At 37.0% G+C, this 21053-nt stretch overlaps 1 protein-coding gene across 1 annotated transcript in view; it reads left to right on the top strand.

Moving 5' to 3' along the window:
* The window catches only part of ADGRL3 (adhesion G protein-coupled receptor L3), a 690326-nt gene that overhangs the window by 195596 nt on the left and 473677 nt on the right, over positions 1-21053 (top strand). The window lies entirely within an intron of this gene.

The following is a 21053-nucleotide window of genomic DNA, read 5'->3' as shown; positions in this document are numbered from 1 at the left end:
TTTCAACTACTGTAAAATGTGATGATTGTAAAAGATAAGTTTTAACATTTCTGATCATCTGCTTGTCTGAAGAAAAAAATTCTCATCAATGGAAACTAGCAAGATTTTGAGGAGAGTATGATGAAAACATCTTGGTTGGGGTTTATACATAGTCATTTGAAGCATAAAATCTGATAGAAAAGTGATGGTTATAGAAGCAACCTGATTTTATTAAAAATGTTGAGAGTACTTTATAACACTGTCTTTGCAGCTGGCAAGTGCAGTGAATGACATCCATCCTTTGAAGGTCTAGTGAGAAATATTATACAATATTTGCACAAAATTCAATACTATTCTTTCCCCAATATTTTTTTATCTTATCTGTATGTAATACTTAGGCAGTGTAATTCTTTTGGCTCACTAAACTCCATACAGTCACTTTTATCCCTCTTATGTCCTTCAGGTAATATAATAAATATAATATGTAATATATATTTATATAATATATGTGATATATTTTTATACATGTAGTACATATTCATATGTAATATATGTTAATATTTATTCATTTATGATATTTATACAAATGGATAAATTTATTAAATACAATATGTATATATTTCACATATTATATTTATAATATATATTATATTTATAATTTTCTTTGTGTAGTACAACATGAAAAAGGCTGGGAAGCATTGGACTGGTAGAACCATGAATATCAAGTCTTTTCCTAAAACAGTGTCACCTCTCCTACCCCTTAATTTCTTCAAGTGGATATTCATACAAAACTACTGGTAAAGGAAGGTAAAATACCAGTGTATTAGCTGAGCTTATCTTCTTAACCCTGTTACGGTATTCTCTGGTAAAATGAGTTAGAATACTTTGTTTTTGGTTCAGGGACCAAGGGAAATGTATCATAAACTCATCTTAGATTTAATAGACTTGTGAGAATTAAATCTAACTCTTTAGTTACTACAGCCACAAAGAAAAAATGACTTGGCACTCACGGTGGGTCTGTCCATTCAGTTATATCGTTCAATCATGTTCTAGAATCTTTCCATTTGGATGAACATTTCTTCCTTGGTGTTGATGATTAGTGACGGATGATTGTCTATGCTTCTACAAAAGTGTGTAAGATTGACTCAAGTATGTTCAAAAAATTGAAAGAAAGTGTAGTAAATATTCTTTAAAAACATTTTTTTCTGCTGTTTTGTATTACCATTTCAAACCTGAAATTGTCTCAATTGGATGCAGTCATATTTTTCTCAGAATGTTCTTTAACAGTCTCAAAGTTTTCCTCATGATGCCCTGGATTTGTATTGTAAAATGATTATATAAAATTAATATTTTTTAATTTACTCCAATGCACATAACACTCATCATAATTTCTAGCAGTAGTGAAGAAGGAATCCAGAAATGAAGTTTAAATTTTCAGTAAATGTTATAAATGTTTAAATCAGGAACTAACATTAACATATACACACTTGCTGGCAATTCAATTTTGAGAAGAAAAAAATTGCAGAATATCAGAATAGTTTTTCCTAGAGAACTTTTACTAAGAAGTTGGCTGATTTTATTTTTATTTTTTTAAATTTTCTTTACTTTTTAAAGTTTATTTACTTTGAGAGAGAGAGCACGAGTAGAGGAGAGGCAGAGAAAGAGAGAGGGCGGGGTTGGGGGCAAGGAATCTCAGGCAGGCTTCATGCCGTCAGTGCAGATCCTGACATGGGACTGCATCCCACAAACCATGAGATCATGAGCTGAGCTGAAACTAAGAGTTAGATGCTTAACCAACTGAGTCACCCAGGTGCCCCTAGAAATTGGCCAACTTTAAATGTTCCCCAACACTTATAGCTTATAAGATTTTTCTTTGATATTAGCTCTTACCGTTTGTGACATATATAGCAGGTTACAGCGTAGTAATGAGTTTTAAATCATGCTTTTCTATCAATTTATGAATAAGAAAATTTCATCATATTTTGCTTTAGACGGAAAAGAAAGTGAGGGTATAAGGCAAACTTCATGTGATCTCCTAAATGGAGACTGAGGTAAATGTCATGTGATTTTAAAAAGGAGACTGCGGAATCATGTTAACCCGTTATAATGATACAGTGTGTTTTGAAAGTTGCCTTGTGCAAAAGTAATTTTATCATCCAAACAAAGAGTAACTGAAGGTAATCTTGTAGTGCTACCTATGGAAATAATAAAGAAAAATGAGTAAATATTACAGGGGCATAATCTTTCCTGATATAGAAGATAATACATAGAGCGAGGGCAGGTATTAAAAATGAAACTGAAATAAGAAATACCGTATTTCTTTGAGCTCTTCAAGTTGAAAAGACAGGGAAGAAGGCAAACAAAATGTCAACCTTCCCTTGCTCCCCTCTGCCTTTCTCAAAATACAAGCAACAGTCTGTTACAGAAACAAGATACTCTACGGTACAGAACACTCAGAAATAAATATAAATAATAAAGACTGATATTAATGTGACTTTAATTGAAAAATCAAACTAATATTCCTTTTAAAAATTGCTAACCTCTGTATTTTTTCTTTTTTTAACGTTTATTTATTTTTGAGAGAGAGAGCGTGAGTGGGGTTGGGGCAGAGAGAGAGGGAGACACAGAATCTGAAGCAGGCTCCAGGCTCCGAGCTGTCAGCACAAAGCTCGATAGGGGGCTCAAACTCATGAACCATGAGATCATGACCTGAGCCGAAGTCAGACGCTTAACAGACTGAGCCACCGAGGTGCCGAGGTGCCCTGTAACCTCTGTATTTTTTCTATAGGTAGCCACAGAAGCAAGTAGAAACCCAACAAAAGCAGCCTTGACAACGTAAAAATAAAAGCAGCCTTAACAACGTAAAAATAAAAGCAAAACAATAGCAACAAAACTCCCCAAAACCTTTTTATTGGTTAAAAATTAAACTTTGTTCTTGTTTAAATTTTATATTCATTTGACTCAGAATAGCTAATAACAGTTCTTAAGAGTTAACGAGTATTTGGATTCCTAGGAATTAGGACTTCACAGTAGAGCAGCAAAGCATGAAGAGTTTAAAAACACTGTTCTCAGAAGACATGTTTCTCTTTAGAGTATTAAGGCAGAAGGAAGTCGAGGGCAGATTGCCCAGTTAATGACTAGATATCAAGACTTTTCCTTGAAGGCAAAGGAATGTTAATGTGTTTTTTATCAACATTTTCTTGCTTTAATTGTGATTTTCATGCAGGTGCATAAAAAGTTCATTGAGATAATATATAAATAACCCTTCTCCAAGCCACGCATGTGGTGTGCAGAGTTCACAGAAGGGTCCACTCGGAACACAGCTAAACCGTTTCAGTCCTGACAAGTGATGAAAACTCTACCCTGTGCTCATTTTAAAATTTACCTTTTGCAAGAGCCAAGATGCTTTTACAAGGGACTTGTGTATTCTATCACTTCTTTTGGAGAATCACATCAAACTCTACCATCATTTTCTTTTCTCATTTTCCCCACTCTTAGGCTTTTATGTTTATAAAGGGGAATGCTTTTATGATAATTATAAGCAAGTAGAAAAGTCCATTTTATTGTTTTGTTACTTTAAGCAAAAGCCAACCTTTAAAATTAGCCTGAATTATTAAATGCTGGGTGTTCCATCATTCATTCTTGCCCTTGTTATTATTTTTTAATGACACTGGATTGAGTGTAAATGATGCTGGGTACTGCACTAAGTGCTAGGAAGACACAGATGGGAAACCCACAAACTTTGATCCTGCAGTGAGTATTGAGAGACAGTAAGAGGGTACAGTATGGCAAATGCTTGCTAGAGGATACTTCTCCCCTGCAATCAAAAGAGGCAAGAACCAGGTGTCTGGGTGGCTCCCTTAGTTGAGTGCCTGACTTCGGCTCAGGTCATTATCTCACAGCTCGAGAGTTCCAGCCCTGCATTGAGCTCTGTGCTGACAGCTCAGAACCTGGAGCCAGCTTCAGATTCTGTGTCTCCCTCCCACTCTGCCCCTCCCCTGCTTGCACACTGTCTGTCTCTCTCTCTCTCTCTCTCAAAAATAAATTAAAAACATTAAAAAAAGAGAGAGAGGCAAGACCCTTGTGTGTGAAATGGTAATAAACACAAGATTTGACCGGCACATATTTGAGGGGGAATGCTAAATGTAGGAGCAGAAATTCTATGGAGAAGTGGTTAAAGATCTGATCAGAATGGCCTGATCAGATATAACATTATGCAGAGTTAGAATGCTTCTGATGGCAGGGAGGGAACAATTAAATTAACCTTAGACAAATTAAGCCAAGACTGACCTGCTGCTGCATTTGAACAATGAACTAGAGGCTTCAAGACTGGAGATAGGAAAGTTATTCTATTACAAGTAAGAAATAATGGTGGACCTGATTCCAGGAGTGAGTGACATTAGTGGCAATGAGGATCAACTGGCAGGAGTTAGAGATTAATGGAACATGGGACTAGGCCAGAGAGAAAACTCAGAGGACAAACAGGTTTTTGTCTCAAAAGCCAGAAAGTATGATGGGGCTCCTGGGTGGCTCAGTCGGTTAAGCGTCCAACTTCAGCTCAGGTCATGATCTCGTGGTTCATGATTTCGAGCCCCATGTCAGGCTCTATGCTATGGGAAGCCTTCTTGGGATTCTCTCTCTCTCTCTTTCTCTCTGCCCATTCCCCACTTGTGCATGTATACTCTCTCAAAATAAATAAGCTTACTAAGCTTATGGGCTCCCCACTGCAAGGGTTGCTGGGAAGTCCTGAGGATCTCTACACGTATCCATCTTGGATCATCTCAGCCGATTATGGAGGTTGATTGCTGCTCTGTGCCTCTGGTCATTTTATAAAGGGCACCCCCCTGGCTGCCACCCACTACGTCCCCTCTGTAGTGTGCCCAAAGTAAGACACACCTACACCTGTGTACAAAATGATTGTACCACTTAGATATGAAAGACAAGATGTGGGTGCCTGGTGGCTCAGTCAGGTTAAGTGTCTGACTTTGGCTCAGGTCATGATCTCATGGCTTGTGAGTTCGAACCCTGCATGGGGCTCTGTGTTGCTTGGAGCCTGGAGCCTGCTTCAGATTCTGTGATTCTGTGTCTCCCTCTCTCTCCATTCCTCCCCTGCTCACACTCTGTCTCTCTCTGTCTGAAAAATAAGTACACTTAAAAAAAAAAAGATAAGATGAAACAGAGAATGTTGGTAAGGAATGATCGTGTTATCCAAACACTTACAAGTAACTTCTTCAACGTACTCCTTTGAATAGAAACCTAAATTTTGGCCCCAAATTTAAGAACTCATAGCTTCATTACAATATACAAATCTGAAAACAAACAAACAAAAAAGGATAATTAAAAATGCTATTTGTTGAGCCTAAGTTATTCTCATTGAAAAGGGGCAAAAAAAGTTATTACCATTCTTTGTTAGGCATTCAGTTTTGGCTTAGGTATGATAAGATAGTCTGTAACAAAAGAGCATCTCCTAGGATTTTTATTTATCCTTCCTTCTGCTTTCCAGTAATACATCCTTCCTTCTGCTCTAGTGGAGCCAAGATTAGATCTGATTTTAAACTGTCCTGTGTTCCCATGAAACAGCTGACAGAATTCTTACCATATATGTGCGTCTGCAATATGTACTCCTTATTGCTACGGTGAGGAAACAGGTTGAACAGTTAGAACAGGTGATCTGCAGGCCTAGATGTATTTGACATTCATTCAGTTCTCAGTACAATGTTCCATGTCAAAACTTGGAAGAATACAGGAGACTAATCTCCTATTTATACTCACTAACAGTGTAACATGACACACAGTTTAATAAAATAATAACAATATAATCTCCATGTGCCTTTTGAGAGTATCTCAAAAATGAATCTTGAATTATGCTCTTGCCTAATTAAAACTGATTATTAAAATAGCATATCCTTTGATGACATTGTAAAGTGGTGATATTTCGTGAAGAAATGTCTAATATTCTCACTGGTTAAGAGTACAGAAAATCAAAGCTTCATTAAAAAAAGATAACTTTTAAAGTCATAAATCTGAGAACATAGTGCAGAGCTCACCTAATTGTACATGCAACGGCGTTATAACAAACTGATAGAGGCAGGGAAAGAGTAGCAAAAGCTCATTTGTTGGGTTACCTGTGACAAAATGATTTGGGAATGGAGTCAATTCTTTTATATACCATGAACTCACCAACATGTTAGGGCAAATCAATGGACACTGGAGTAAATGAGGAACGGGGAGAGGTAAATGTGAGATGCTTTAATACCCATGGGCCAGAACATATACACCCAGTAAGTAACATTTCCTCTTATCTCAGACTATACATTTCCACACATGTCTTTTCTTCAGCCTCATGGAAGTTCTGTCAAATTACCAGACAAAACATTCCCCCCCCCCATCTTTGCAAATGATATTATCTTTGCTGGTTGGAATGTCCTCTGCCACCTGAGTCCTCTTCAGCTCAGCTAAAAATTCGATGTAGAGTCGAATTGAATTGATTTTCCTTCGTATTCACCCATCTCTAGCCCTATTCTTGACATAACAATTCCTATCCTTCTCCCCATTCTCAGCTAGAATGTTCTGAAAGTTGTTCATGGGCATGTGGTAAACCATTTCTCTTTGTACTGGTTTTTATGTTTTCATTTACTATAACTGATGATCATTGGAAAATCTGAGACTGTGTTACACTTGCTATGTTTATATTAGTGTTACTTATATTGACTTTGATAAGTTATCCTTCTGGCATGTTCTCATAATCTGACTCCCCTTACTCCCAAATTTTTGGCAAAGCTGGTTCTAATTTTGTTATTACATTATAGTCTGATGCATGTAGGTAAAGTCTAGGAATTCATGGGGAGGTAGGGGATGAAGGAACTTGTCACAGAAGAACAGAGAGTAATATTGCTACAGTGACGGAAAACCCTGTTTTACAAGCTCAGCCTTTTGGGTGTAATTGTTACTGCAAGAGAACAGTATAATGTGGCCTTCAAAGTGCTGTGTTAGCTTTTTGTTTCATATGACAATATAATATTATTTCAGATAAAAGACCCTGTTCACTTGTATTTGCCTTTCAGTGAGGTTTGCTACTTTAGACAAAATGTCAGGTCTAATTGATACACAAAATATATTATTGGCTCATCACTCTTTAGAATTCTTATATGCATTTAGGGCCATATTATATTTTTATGTGGGCAGAAGGGTAATAGGCCTCTAGGGAAATAGAGCTAAAAATAAAATAATAAACCTCACATCCCTAAACATGATTTCAAAGCATTTCTTTAGGAGTTTCTTTTCCAAATGGTCTAAATACCAGAATGATGAATCCAATTGCAAATAAATGTGTTAGTGAGTTAGGCCTTCAAGTATTTAAAGGAAAATAGGATAAATTCTTTGTTTCTGTTGGTGTAAACTATATTTTCCCTTTCCGTCTCAGTAGTATGTGAGTAGCTTTTCAAAATGCTTATAGAAATTATATTTTTCACCATTAGGTTTTTCTTATCACAAAGAATATGAATAATGGGAAGTAGATGTTAATCTTTGACTATTAGGCAAAACAAGGTTTTGTTCCTTTGATTTAGTTAGGAATGTATTGCACACTGTTTCATTAATCCATTAATTGAGTATCTGCCATGTGCTAATAATTGTATGTATGTCCCAAGGAACAAATTTGACACTACTAATGACAGATACTTTTCAGAATAAATTAGTCAATTACTAGTAAATCCCTTCCTTTTTCTTCTGTTTTTTTCCCCCAACTCAATGTATGTGGTAAAAGAGATCAGTGTACCTCAGATACAGAGAGGAAACTTCCGTTGTATTTATAGAAGTCTTAACCCTAAATTAAGATGAAAGGGAAGGGCATGACAGGTACTGTGCATAGAACATCATACTTTCATAGATCAGCTTATGTCTGGGTTTTTAGGTTCTGAATGTTTCATATTGTCTCCACTCCAGAAATATAGAAACTTGGCCAGGCACTCTGTTCTTTCTTTCATATATATGGTTACTTAAGTTGATGACTTTCCCTTCCAACTGTTACTTCCTAAGAATCAATTTCTTTTTCTTGGTTATTAGAAATATCTTTAATTCTTCACTATTTTGCTTTTACTGCTACAGACAGATATTAGTATGGAATTATCATTAATGCATGAACTTTGGGTTCATTCCTAGCTTTATGTTTTATTAGCAGTCTTAAAACCAAGTTCAAGAACTTATGTTTAAAAAAAAAATCTTTGTTATCTCTTCTGTATAGTGTGATAATAAAAGTACATACATTGTTGTTGTAATGACTAAGTATCATATATAAATATATTAAATATGATTAAGCCTATAGTCCTTGAGACCTAGTAAGTGTTACCTACTAATATTTACCATTTCTTTGGCTCTTTGTTTTGTAATAATTATGTCAGAGATATGTAATGGAAGATCCATGAAGAATTTTCAATGAATTTGTTTAGTCCTTGTCAATATTTCTGTTTAGATTGAGGAAGAGACACAGTAATTCTCCAAAATACTGGCTCTGTTTTTTGGGCACCTTATGGGTTGATAGCTTGGATAACTGAACATTGAGTATAAATGTTTAGAAGAGAAACTAACTCAAGTTAATTCATACACTTTGTGCCTGTAATGTACATAGAACCCTCTGTCAGGCAGTTCCTTTCCTCCAGGATTGCCAGTCCATTGCTGGAGACCCAGCCGATAGGCAATCCAGTATGCATTTGACTAGGATTTGGTCAAAGGTAGTGTTCTGCAAGTGCTATAGTATTTTAAAGAAGGAGGAAATGGCATTCCTGCTGTGACATAAGGAAGGAAGAGAAGGGAGGATGGGCAAAGCATTGTTAGATAATGTGGTATTTAAACTAACTTGTGAAAACCCCTACCATCATTTGCAAGCATAGGTAAGAGGTGTTGGACGATGGGGTGTGTTCCAAAGTATTGAATTATGTGAACAAAATTTTAGTTGGTGAAAATTATATCAATTTTAGCAAATAGTGAATAGTTTAACCAACAATACAGACATGAAGAAAGAAGTATTGGGACAGGAAGTTTGAAGGGTAGATTGTAGCCATCTTGTAGGGGGTCTTAAATGTCAGGGTGAGACTTTGTACATAATTTTGTCCGCAGTTGAGATTCTTTAGAAGCTCTTGATCAGAGTTGCAGTGTAGAGACTGTCAGAATTATGTGCTAAAATTTAGGATAGAGAGAGAGACTTGAAAGTGGAAGAACAGGTAGGTTGTTGCCGTAGGGCAGAAGGTAATGAGTATCTGAACTGGGGAGATAGCAATGGGGATGGAAAGAGAAGGAACAAAGTGAGAGATGCATGGAGACTGAATCTGCAGTGCTTGGCTATTGGCTAATTGGATGTAGGAAGTGAGGATGAGGGAAGAATCAAAGATGCCTAGGTGACTGGGTGGTACCATTTACAGAATTAGGATGTAAGAGGAAGCTTTGGTTTTCAGGGAAAAAGTGGTGAGCCTAATCTTAGAGGTTTTGAACTAGAGGTATAAAAGGTGAGGCAAACTCTCGCATATGAATCTATATATCAAGAGAAAAGTTATTGCTAGCAATAAAGTTAGGAGTTTTCAACATAAAGGTGATAATTAAGGCCATGGGGGTTTATGAGATTATCCAAAGCAGTGATGATAGTAAGCAATGAGAGATCCTGGGGATACATGAACATTTAGGAAAGAAAGAATTATAAGCCATTGAAAGGGATCAAATCACGGGTTGACACAATTGGTAAATTGAAGGGAAGTCCCAAAGTTTTTTTTTATGGTTTGCCCCTCTGGCAACCTCTGCTAATGTTAATCCACAGAAAAGTCATATGTACATAATGATGACAGAGCATGTGCTAAATGGATAAAAATAAATGAAAGTATTTTTGATTCTCAGCGATAAATTGATATCTCTGTGATATTTCTTAACTTCATGCCCTATATATAAGTAGAGCAAATCATAGAGGATTGGGTTTCTAAGTATATATGATGGAATTAAGGAAGTATGACCAAGGTTAGTGATTTTCTCCCTTTTTGGGATTGCATTTCCCTGTTTCTTTTTGATTGCTGGTTAATTTTAATACATTTAATATTAAATTTAATACATTTCATTTAGTTCAAAGTAGTGCTGGAGTGAAAGCACCCAGGGCTGCCTGGGTGGCACAGTCAAGCTAATCATTAATGTGATTTTGGCTCAGGTCATGATCTCACAGTTGTGAGATGAAATCCCATGTAGGGGACTCCACCCTGGGCATTGACCCTGCTTCAGCTTCTCTCTCTCCCTCTCTCTCTGACCCTCCCCTGCTCGCTCTCTTTCAAAAAAAAAAAGTAGTAAAAATTAAAAACTTATTCCTGGTATGTTATAATGCTGCTTGAGATGAACAGAAGAACACAAATATTTTTGGATCACACTTACAAATTAATAATTACACTAAATATCATATATTGTAATACATTTTAAATGAATGAATCTAAATATTTTAAATGTCGCCTATGGCCAAAAAAAAAAAACAAAACAAAAAAGGTGAAGACTTATTTAAATATTTAAATCATTTTGGGGCACCTGGGTAGCTCAGTCGGTTAAGCGTCTGACTTCGGCTCAGGTCACGATCTCATGGTTTGTGAGTTCGAGCCCCGCGTCAGGATCTGGGCTGACAGCTCCGAGCCTGGAGCCTGCTTCAGATTCTGTGTCTTCCTGTCTCTCTGCCCCTCCCCTGCTCACACTCTATCTGGCGTGCTCTCTCTCTCTCACAAATAAATAAACGTTAAAAAAAAAATACTTAAATCATTTTGAATTTAAGAATTATATTATGGCGGGGTGCCTGGGTGGCTCAGTCGGTAGAGCGACCGACTTCGGCTCAGGTCATGATCTCACAGTTCGTGGGTTCGAGCCCCGCATCGGGCTCTGTGCTGACAGCTCGGAACCTGGAGCTTGCTTCTGATTCTGTGTCTCCCTCTCTCTCTGCCCCTAACCCACTCGCATTCTGTCTCTGTCTCTCCCAAAAGTAAATAAACATTAAAAAAAAATTAAAAAAAAAAAGAATTATACTATGGCAAAAATATTTGTCATTAATGACATGTTTATCAAAACTAGGCTTGAAATATGGAAAATAAAATTAACATTATTTCCAGTGCATTTTCTGAAACACAAAAATATTTATATCCTCCTTCATTTCTATGTTAAAAAGTAAATACCTTAAGAATTTTATTTTTTTAAATTTTAAGAATCCAAAAAGATTGACTTCTCAATCTTCTTTGAAACTGTTGACCTTCTTAAAGTAATTTATTCCCACAGTTTCACGTCTGGAAAAAAATTTACCATTTTGTTCATCTGATATTTATAAATTTGATTTCACCCAGTTTAAGTAATGTAATTACTTATAACAAATGAAAAAAATATGATTATTTATAAGGGGAAGATATTCTAGCAGAATTACCTGAACAGCATATGAAGATATGTATTTTGTTGGTTTATTTCTTATCTATATTATATTTTTCCCATTATACAAATCTGTTTACTATCTTAAACACCTACTACAACATAGTAGTGTTGAATAGCTATTTGTGTGAGATCCGTTTTTGCATTTCTCAACAGTATTAGTTGACATACACATTACATAAGTGCATCTCCATAAGCTTACATATAATCATTACATGTGTGAAATTTAAGCGAAGTTGAAATGGTTAGGTAACTCATGGATAGAACTCTAGATTATATATACATTCTGTTAAAACCTTTATTTGTGTTGTGTTGTAGTTAGACAATGTAGAGTTTTTATGAGATATTGCCGTAAATCTAAAGAAAGTTATTATTAATTGAAAATGTCAAGCCTTGTTTTGTTTTTGTTTTTCATGCTGTATAAGGTATTTACTTGTTTTCCCATTTAAGATTGTGATGGAGACTTTGAGTTGTGAGGCGACGTGACAGGGGACACCATAGGGATTTTGTAAGAGCTTCAGTAATCTCATTTTTCTGGGCCCTGCCTAATTGAACAGCTTAATCTCTTACAGTTCCTCCTCATACCCATGGCACGTCTAACTCTTGTTGGTTTGGGTTGTCTCATTGCCATGTCTTTCTCTTCCTCTTTTGCCTTTCTAACTAGTCATATTTTAGTTCATAGCATTTGGGATAAGAGTGTCATTTAGTGATAAAGAGGATAGTTTCTTGGGCCAGAATTCCTGGCATTCAATCTGGACTCCTCTACTTGCTAGATGTCTAACCTCTCCAAGCTTCTCTTACTTTTCAATTAGGAATAATAACAACAATAACTCATAGTGTGTTGTATTAAATGAGTTAATCTGCATCACCTAGAAAATGTTATGGCGTCAGTAAGTAATATGTCCATGAGCCTATTTTTCCCTTCTTCTCTCTTTCATTCTGTTCTGTATTGTCTGGTGTCACTTCCTCTGGGAAGCTTTCCTTGATCCCTGGGGCCATGGTATGACAACACTATCATACCTTGTCCGTTGACTCCTGTTTTCCTCCTTGGACCCTGTTTGATAACAGAGGCTGTGTACTTTCACCTTTATATCCCAAGCACCCAAAATTGAGCATGATCTGTGAAAGGCACTCATGTTTGTTGAATGAGTAAATAAATTAATGAGATTTTGGAGATATGTTCTGTTGTATGGGAATTTATATCAATAAATGATAACCTGGTCGTAAACTACCAGGGAAGTTATAACAGAGGGCATGGAACTTAAAGGCTCACAGACCAAGAAGATGACAAGATTCTGGAACCATGTGGTTCATTCATTCTGTAGTGGGAAGCCAAGGACAAAGCTATAGAGTTGGTGTACACAGTTAGTATAGGGTTCCATGGGATTGACTGAAGCATCACACATTAATTGTGTTTTATACAGTGTTGCAGTATCCATGTCATCGGCTATTTCTCCTGATGTTGTGGTTACGAAGACCAGATAAAGAAGGAAGCTCAATAGTTTCAGGTGCCTGGAGGGAACACTGGCTTACCTTGTTGGAGAGGTGCGAGTACTTGCATACCTGACCACCCTGTAGCTCACCATTCAGTGTTTTATGCTGCTGTAGCTTCTATCAGTTTCTCAAGCAGAGAACACACAGGGTCAGAGAGAGGCCATAATGGATGTCCTCAAGGGAAGAAGGTTGTTTTGTTTTGTTTTACCTTCCTGACCCCACGCAAAGGCGCCTGGGCTGGGCTGGGGGCCGTGCCTCTCCGCCCTGCGACCCCACCTGGACGTCCTCCTCCCTCCTGGTCCGACACTTCGTCCCCACCTCCTCCCCCACAGGCAGCATCTCTCCATTACTTCCCCTCATGGGCCAGGCCAGGCCGGGTCCCCCATCTGGGCTCTGCGCCCCCATGCCCCCTCCCACCCCGCGGAGCTGGGATTCATGGGTATTAAGCTTCATGGCTTTTTACGAAGGATCTCGAGCCCCACCTAGGAGCTTGCCCCACCCTCCCAGGGGCTCTACCCTCAGCCCTCAGCCCACCAACCCCAAGGGCCACAATGGCTGGACCAACCCAGGGCCAGGGCACCTGGGCCTCTTTCCTTTCCCAGCTGCTGGGGAGGGGAAAGGAGGCCTTCCCTCGCCACACCTGGGGCTGTTTCCACATCCCCTTGAGTATCCTGTTAATGTAGAGGTAATGTGATATGGGGTTTATGAATATTTTAGTTTTATGGTCTTCACATCCCATTCTAGTAACACTTATTTGTTCCATTCTTGTTATTGAAGTTTAATAGACCCACATTCCATTAATTCTATATTACTGTCTATTCTCAATACATTTTGTGAATTCTGCCAATGTCTCCCAAATTACTTGCCTATATATTATGTATATGTAAGAAATAACTTTTATCTGTACTGTTTGCTTCTTGTCTCTATGGCAGATTGACTATTTTCAATTAAAACAGCAAATACACATTGTGTGTGTTATGGTGAGGATGACCATATGCCCTGGTTTTCCCAGAGTAACGTGTTGTCCTGCAAGAACCCTTAGGAGTGTCCACTTTCATTTTCCAAAGTGTCCTTATTTGAGTGATAATGTATATAGTCACCTTAGTATTAATCTACCATCTGCTACTTTGTAGAACTATGTAAATTGAGGTAAATTTTATAATACCCCGTCTATAAAATTTGCAGGTTGGCTATTATTTGTAAAGTCCTTGCCAAATCTAAAATTCCTGGACGCTTATGGAAAAGAAAAATAAAGCTTTTATCTCTTGAGTCTATTTGTAGGACTACAACCCTGAAGACAAGTCCATTTTTCCACTTAAAAATGGGTCTAAATGCAAGTTGAATATAAATGCATGCGTTAACTACTTTGAAATGTGCAAAATTACACTTTTAATTTATACTTGGGGCAAAATATTTGAGACACTCTGACCATAGACTTTGAAGTTGAAAAACTAAAAGCACTTTCATTATTTCTTTAAAAAGGGAGTATATTAAAAAAAAGGCTTTGAAATCATTATATGTGGTTTTAAAAATATTTTATGGCTGTGAGTTCAACATATGCTTATATATTCCTTATCTGTACATTGAATTAAATAGTTGGCAAGGAATACTGGTTTCTGAGGAAAGTAATGATTTTACTTTCCAATTTGAAAAATTTCCATGTGTTCATGAGCCAGTTCTATAGGAATTTTGAGAATAATGGGAATTAAAGTAGATCAGATCTTTAGCAACAGATTTGGATATCACCTACAGAGAGAAAAATCAAATAAATGTATGAATTGTCCCAGAAGGGTTAGTATAGATGTAGAAGGGAAGTGAAGAGAATTTGGATAGCATTTCTGACTCTTTTTGCTGGTTTGTTGTTCCCTGGGTCTTTCAAGGTTCACACTAAAAATACCATATAGTAACTGGGTTTGCTCCCCCTTCAAAAAAAAAAATCTCAGATTATATAGATATATGAATTGTTTCATTTTAATACAACAGGTTTTTTTTTTTTTTTTCAGTTTTTGTCATAGCTAGAAAATTCCATGACTTAACATGGAATTTTATGTAAGTTTGGTGAACAGACACTGTGGGGAGATTTGCCTTTTGGAATTCTGCACGTATGTTGTTATTCTAGTTTGAAGTGAATGGGGGTCTCCCCGTTCATTATTCAAGTTTTCCTGCATCCCTGCTTAGGTGATCTGATACTACTGAAAAAAAATGGTACTACCAGCCTGCTGTGGTAATGTGAAAATATCAAGAGATTTGATGGATGATTAAATGACTTGAGTTTGGCAGAAACTTCCTCATTTTGTAGGTGTATGGAGAAGGAAGAATGATGGCAATATATTGATCTGTGCATTATTGGCAGTTTCTAGGAATTAGTATAAGTGTAGATGGCAACGCTTGGCACTTAAATGTGTTAGGGAACTCATCACACTGTCGTATTATAGTTGTGTGTATATGCACCTTTTCCTCCTACTTGATTATAAAATTCTTGAAATAGGGGTGCCTGGATGGCTTAGTTGGTTAAGCGTTCAACTTTGGCTCAGGTTGTGATCTCACGGTTCGTGGGTTCGAGCCTCACATCAGCTCAGAGTGTGGAGCCTGCTTTGGATTCTGTGCCTCCCTCTCTCTGACCCTCCTCCCCAGCTTATGCTCTTTCTCATTAATAAATATTAAAATAATTTTTAAAAATAAAATAATTGAGATACAGAACTGTGTTTTATTTATGATGTATTTGCTAGGGTTCTTAATATCATCTGTGGCTCATGATATTCACTGGATAAATAGTTCTTTAATGGTATATTAATTAAAATGCAAATAGCAAAATATTTGTGATCTGTAGACCACCACCTATGAAAGCAAGGAATAGCTGATAAAATATTGTCATGCTTGTATGGCATATCACTGAGAGTCTCTTAAGCAAAGAATAAGAAAAGAAAAGAAAATGAGTATGTATATTTGCATACATGTTCTTTCACAAACCTGAATCTCAGTAAAATAATTAGATGCTTTGCTCTCATCCTTCCCCTACAGGAGACAAGTTTTGCTCCTAGTCTAACTTGACATTGTACTAACAGGCTGCAGTCCAGATTTCGGTTGTTTGCTTCTGGGCTTGGTGAAGCTGCTCACTAATTCCCTTAGGGCTGCTGGGGAGTTGGGGGAGGTGGGGAGGACAGGTGAGTGCCTTGCATCATTCTGTGACAGCCTCAGGGGTTCATTCAAGAACCTTAGTGGCTTGCTGTGGTGAGAGCAATGAACAACCCTCCAGTTGGAAAGACATTATAATTAAACCATTTCATTTCCTTCATTCAGCAAGCATTTACTGTGAACGTACCGTGTATAAATAAATGACTCTGTTTAGATAAATCAGAGAAATCTGGAGATTTAACCCCTACTTGGGAAGAAATTATAAACCAATAGATTAAATGAAGCAGAAAAGAGAGCAAACCCAATTTAAATCCTTGTTGAAGGATATGGGATGCTTTCTGGAATGGAAGTCTCATATGTGATGAGTTTTCTAATTTTTTTAAATATTAATTTATTTTTGAGAGAGAGAGTGTGTGAACAGAGGACAGAGGATCCGAAGCAGGCTCTGTGCTGACAGCAGAGAGCCTAATGCAGGGCTCAAACTCACCAACCGTGAAATCGTGACCTGAGCCAGAGTTGGACACTTAACTGACTGAGGCACCCAGGTGCCCTGTTTCCTAATTTTTTAATGGTACACCTTATATTTCTTCATGTCAGCATGACCTTTTCTTTAGTGATTTCTGAGAAAAGCAGACAGTTCTTTTTATCCTTCAGTATAATTTTTGTTAGTTAGCCTGTGGTAGTATTATTTCCACCTCCCATAACCCAACTTAAAATACATAATATAGCATCTGTGTTTCAAATGAAGGTGTTGTGTTTTCTGCTACATGTGTATAAAATATGAAAAGGATCATTTTGGTTGAGTAAATTACTTATTTTATCCATTCAGTCTGTTTTTTAATACTAAGTAGCTAACAAGCTAAAACAAAATATTTGGCAGAGTTGATGATCTCTTCCCTTAAGAGAGATCTTGGAATCAGAAGAGGAGCCTCAATTTATCTGAAGGTCACCAGTTTCCACCCAGTGTGTGAGGCAGCACATACTCACAGCTGCATCAAAACAGGAAAAGCCTTGCCTCTATAGCCTGGTAGCTCTTTGCTTTATCTTTGAAGTTAGAATAAAAGCTTACATGACTTGGAGTGGGAAAAAAAAGTTTATCAGCAAGATCATTAATAACTTGGGACTCAGCTTTTCAAGTTACAATTAGATGCTCAACAGCTGTGACCTTCAAGAGCTGCTCATTATTGTTGGTCCTCATTGTTCACTCCCACTCTAGAGCTCTCTTCAGAAATAGTTTCTCTGACATCATTGACCCCGGGGGTCAGAGTGAGAAATGAGTCTTCAAGCACTCATTTGTAAGTCTTGTTTCTGTGGGATGCTGTGTGTGTGTGTGTGTGTGTGTGTGTGTGTGTGTGTGTGTGTGTGTGTGTAATTCAGCCAATAGGTAATGCTTCATTGTAATCCAGCTGTTTGGTCCCATCCCAATTAGGATGATGTCTGTTATATGAAGGGGCACCCCTGGGAGTAGTGAGAAGATTTAGTGGCCTCAAAAACTGAGTAAAACTGATGGTAACACAGGCTCTGTTTTATTTAGATGTTTAAAAAAAAAAAAAAAGGTCTCAATGCACATGCTTGCCAAACTCTGTCATGCACTGTGTAGCATCTCAACGGATCAGCAGGGATTTTAAACGTGCTGTGTGCTTGCCATACACTGCAACCCAAAGAGAAAGTGGGGATTAGAGAAACTGTAGTGAAGTATGAAATGAAAGCCCAGCTGGAAAAGGAGGACTGGATTATGTTCAGCTTCTTTGCCTCAGTTCCTTTGGATATTAAGAACATGGGGCTCTTAGGAGAAAGGGATTTGCTTCCTCGAGGTGCAGTGCATAATCTCTGTATTTTGAAAGGAGTCTTAATTAGGGAAAAGCCATCTGTCGTAAAACAAAGAATAAGCAAACCTACAGGAGGGTTGATAGCATTTGTTATTGATAAGGACTTTTCAGGCCAATTAAAGCTCAGAGTTAAATTTAGTCGTCTTTGGGGAGTCTTGTGGGTAAAATACATCGATGATGAACTTTTGAACATGCAGCCTTGGTATTTCAATCTAAGATCTCGAACATATGAAGTTTGTATGAGGTAGCAAATGGGATCTCGAGATAAGCCAAGGGCGCTGGTTCTGACTCATTTTCTTCCAGAACTTGTAATCCAAGACAGCACCTCTGACCTGTGTGTTTCTGAGTTCTCATCTGGGAAATGATGGGACTAGCTTAGACTCAGATAATAAGTAAAATTTATGGGAAGCTATAATTACTGGGATTGTAATCTCTCTGAGACCATTTGCATCCTCTGTCACCTTCATTCTGTCTGTCTTCCCTAGTTTCACTTTTTAGTTTTAGTGACTAAAAGAACCATTGAATAAAATCTAAATAGATTTTGGAGGACTCTTCCTTTGTTCTCCAGCATTAGCCTCTCTGTCACAACACTGTTATTTGCTTGCTGTGTCTAATGGCAGATGGTTAGGTTATCTATTTTCTATTTTTGAAAAGTCCATATTTATGAATTTTCCAATATTATGATTTCTAAAGCATAGCTCTTCCTTCAAATGTCTGATAAGTTTCCTGAAAAAATAATTTATTAATGATGAGTTTGAAACTATTGTTGATACTTTTAGCAAAGAAAAAAAACAGATGAATAGGAACAACACCAATAGTAATAGCTTATTTATTAAAAATATACTGCATATCAGGTATTTTTTAAAAGCATATACATGGATTAACTTATTTAATCTTTATAACCAACCTATAAGGTAGACACCATTACTATTCCTTTTACAAATATGTTGAAGCATAAAGCAATTAAATGGCTTGTTCAAAGTAATGGCAGAGTTAGGATTTGAACTCAGGCAATGTGCCACCAAGTCTGAAATCTTCATTTCTATACCACATTTTCAAACATTAATACTGGATGAATACAATAGACTTTCTTCAAGCAACCTAAGATTTTCATATGTTTTAGACATTAGAATTATTAAACACATTCCTAAAACTGGATTAAATATAGCAGATTCTTGAGGGACAAGATTTGAGACTACAGCACAGTTGTCAAGTTGAATTTATTGTGCTTGAGGATTAATTAGATCTTAATGGGTTGATGTTTCAAAGGAACACTTTAAAAAGAGATTAAATGTGTGCCTATTGGAAATCTACCATTGCTTACTACAACCAATTAGTGACAGAAAGGGCCATCCTTGGGTATAGAAAAGGAGTTAAAATATAAAACATTAATTTCACTAGACTTTTGTCAAAGGTTAAATTTGACGTAGGAAATATTCCCACAAAGAAGAAGAAAAACAAAAACAAGAACTACCACACACCTTTAGTCACAACCTAATTAGGATCAGTTGGACTGAGCCAAGGAGATAATGACCCAGAGTCTTGATAAGCAGAAAGCACTAAGACGTTGTTATTGGAGCCAGGGTAAGAGGGGCATTCTAAAGTTCACAGAAATTGCTGGTAGCCTGGAGAGCCATTGGAAACCAAAGGTCCAGGGCAGGATGGGCAGAAGGAGTTCATGCCCCAGCAGCACAAAAAGGACTGAAGTAGCTTGATTGCTCAGTTTTGGCTGTCTTTATTTGTTTCACCCCTGGCAAAAGTTCATCCTGAGAGAACCTGGCCAGCAGGTGAGAATAACTGAAAACAGCTGGCTGTTAGTGAGGGCAGGGGTAGAGCAGATGCTATTTTCTGGTAGATGCTTTTTTTTTCCCCCTGACAGCTGGGCAAATCGCATATAGTTTACTCTTTTAGCCAGACATTGTAATGGTTCTTTCTATAATCCCATGCCCACAAGGCTGCCATTTTTATATCCTTCAAGGCTGATGTGTCTCAGGAAATATAAACAGAGAAAGGATTGGAAATGAATTACTGATATTCTTCTACTCTTAAAGTTGATTTGCTCCTATCTCATAGCTAAGCTTCCAAAGTCATTATGATGGGAAAACTGTCATTGCAAAGCCAGACGGTATGAAATGTGAGTGCCATTCAGCTGGATTACCTGGAGAGCCATGCTTCTGTACATTTCCAGAGAGAACTCTCTGCAAAAAAGAAGTAGATGATTATCCAAAGTTCCCTTGTGGCTACAAGTGTGGCCTTCCTTTCTCTCTTATCAAAACAGACAACCTTTAAAGAAAGACACCAAACAGGCCCATGGATGGGTTGAGCCTCAGATATATATACACCAGTATTTCAGTAGCAGAAGTGGTTGAGTTTCTGAAACCACGTTAAATGTTTTGGTCTATCCATACCTGTGACTGTATTTGTTGACATGGTCCTATGGGGTTGTAGCAAATTCATCCAAACTTTGACAAACCTTGATAATTAGAAATGGTCCAAGAGAGTTCACTTTCTTTTTGTTTTTTGTTTTTTTTTCCTGATAGTTTTTACTTTTTTACGATATTTTATTTTTAAGCAATATCTACACCCAACAGGAGCTCAAACTTACAACCCTGAGATCAAGAGTCACATTTTCCACCAACTGAGCCGGGCACCTCTGATAATTTTTGATAGAAGTAAATTATACAGATTTTTATATAATAAAGATGACTACATGAAAATAATATTTGAATCTGAATACTCTCATAATGTTTAAGTTACAACATTTCAGATATTTCCCATCCACTTATTTACAAATGAGGAAATTATAGCCCAGAAGTTTTAATTAACTTCTCTGTAGGTAATGGGCTGACCCAGTTATGAATCCTAGTTGCATTTCTAATCCAGTTTTACAATTTATTTATTGTGCACATATATACATTTTGAAGTCAGATATTTACATTTTCTTTTTTAGTTCAAACAAAAACAGTTTTGAGGAATCTTAGTATGTCTAAGAATTTCCATTATTTCTGGAAAGTGAAAACATTTATCTTCATGAGAGAATATTGGAAAACAGGAAAAATTTAAACAAATCATATATCAGCCTGCTAAAGACAGCCACTATGAAGGCTTTTACATATTTTCTATCCTTTTATCTGTGCATCCACTTATTTTAATTCAATTGTGATTATACTATAATGTTTACCTTTCCTTTTT

Source organism: Panthera leo, chromosome B1 (assembly GCF_018350215.1).
Source record: "Panthera leo isolate Ple1 chromosome B1, P.leo_Ple1_pat1.1, whole genome shotgun sequence".
Taxonomy (NCBI): Eukaryota; Metazoa; Chordata; class Mammalia; order Carnivora; family Felidae; genus Panthera; species Panthera leo.
Note: the sequence above shows the minus strand (reverse complement) of the source record. Positions and strands in the feature narration are given on the sequence as shown.